Raw genomic sequence first — 2,251 nt, forward strand, 5'->3', positions numbered from 1 at the left:
TTAAAAGCGAACAATGGATAGAAAGAAAAAGAAAGCAAGATGAAAACAAGAAATTACACCTCTTTTAAACCACATAAAAAATCATAACTTTGTATATGCTCTTTATATATAAGTTGTAACATGTATATTTGAAAATAATACAATCAAATTAAAGAAAGGGTGTAAAAATGTAACTTTCCATAGGTTTTTAATTAGACCTTCAGAATAAGAATGGAACAAAATCACAACAATGCACATCAACCTCTGTTATAGATATCTATTATCACATATTACCAACTTCTTGCATAATCACATCATTTGTACTACAATACACAAACATTCGTTAGATATGTTTCGTGCTATCATGTAAAGATTTGCAGAACTATGTGGAAAAGCTACAAAATAGACCTGCAACTCATTGATGTTTTAATGCCACCTTTCTATAGCATATTACTTCATACAATATTGTGTTCACTTAATTTTTATTAATCTTGTGTAGACTCATCCAATTTTTTTAATTAATATTGTTATGAGTTATTTATGTGTCAGTTTATTTTCATATAATATTTAGTTGGTCAAATTAATCAAGACCGTGTAGATTCATCACAAAAAAATTATCAATCTTGTTATTGTTAATTATTTACAAACTAGTTTAGTTTCTATTTCTGTGTTAGATGCTTCCATTCTTACCACTGAATCTCATGTAATCACCATTACATTTTCTATCTAATCATCAAGACAACCATCAATGATAACTTTTATGGATTAATATTTTAATTTTCTAACTTTTGGGTCACTAAAACTCTTCTCTACTATTAATGGTGGTTAATGGTTGTTACTATGCAAGAAAACCTAGCCCATCCTTCCTAGTAGGTCTATCCAAAGTTATGGCTAGGCATGTCAAAAGGAAAAGGCTTGGATATCGGGGGTACCTTGGGTGGGGAGGAGTTGACATTTTCAACTTCATCAGATCTTCCATTTTTGTAGTCTTCTAGGCCTAGGGCTCCTGAGATAGATCTAGACGTGATTGACCCTAATTTAGGCTAGAAATGTTTTCTTATGGGCATAATAGAATCTAGAACCACCTCTAAGGTTACCCCCACTGTCCTAGCTAGTGATTTATTTTCTAGATGTAGTTGTGGAAAATGTTTCCAGAAGCTTTTTGCTAAGCCTTGTCAGAAGGTTTCTGGGCTATAGACCTACCATAGAGATGGTTAATAAATTGGCTTCTAATAGGTGGAAGCTCAAAGGATCAGTCATGGTTATTGCCATGGTGGGAGAAATGCATCTTTTAGGTTCAAAAATGAAAAGGATAGAAACCAGGTTTTGGTAGGTTCTTGGAAGTTAGGGAAACACATATTGGTCATAGCTAAATGGAAACCCAGTTTCAACCCTAATGTTGGCCTGCAAAAAGTGGCCCCAATTTAGATTTTTCTCTTGGGTTTTCCATTGTAATTTTGGGATGATAAGGTCTTCTAATAGACCAAGGATTCATTTAAACACTTCATTAAGCTGGACACTATTACACAAAATAGGTCTCATATAGGATTTGCTAGACTTTGTGTGAGTGTATCATGTTAATAACACACTCCTTGGCTATATTTTTCTAAGTTCAAATGGAAAACTTTGAGGCAAGTTATCAATTCTAAGAATGTGAAGATATATTGCCAAAATGGTAGGTAGTATGGGCATGTGGTCTTCGAATGCAAAATGAATCTTAATAAAAGGAATGATAAAGAGTTAGAATCTACAAAACATTTGGGTGCCATAGAGTTGAATCCTAATGAATTCATGATGATGTCCTAGGACCAACCCCTACTATTGGGGATGTTGGGGGATAGATGAATAAAAAAGGAACTAAGACCTAGATTGGTAACAAGGGCTTGAATGATCTCTTAGAGGAGAGAAAAATCAAGAAGGATGTGGATGAGATAGGATTACTCTAGACCAAAAAGGTAGGAATACATGGTTTAGGTGATCCCTTAGATGCTAAGGGGACTCCCATAAAGGCTCTTATGGAAAGGACAACCCAGAAGGTGGAGACACCAAAGACTCAGACTAAAGAGGAAGAAGCATTTCTAAACTAACCCAAAGATGGTTGGGGGGATGAGTGTGGTACTAGGAAAATATGTGATGAATGACTCACTATCATGGGACACTCTTACAATTAATATTCCATGTATTGAGCTTCAAATGGAAGAGTTGAGCTTGCCATCCTCAATACTAGGTACCCCTTTTGGGATGAAGGGGTGTTGGCAAGAACCAAAACAAA

Source organism: Cupressus sempervirens, chromosome 2, assembly GCF_028749045.1.
Source record: "Cupressus sempervirens isolate cs-2001-9-10 chromosome 2, ASM2874904v1, whole genome shotgun sequence".
Classification (NCBI taxonomy): domain Eukaryota; kingdom Viridiplantae; phylum Streptophyta; class Pinopsida; order Cupressales; family Cupressaceae; genus Cupressus; species Cupressus sempervirens.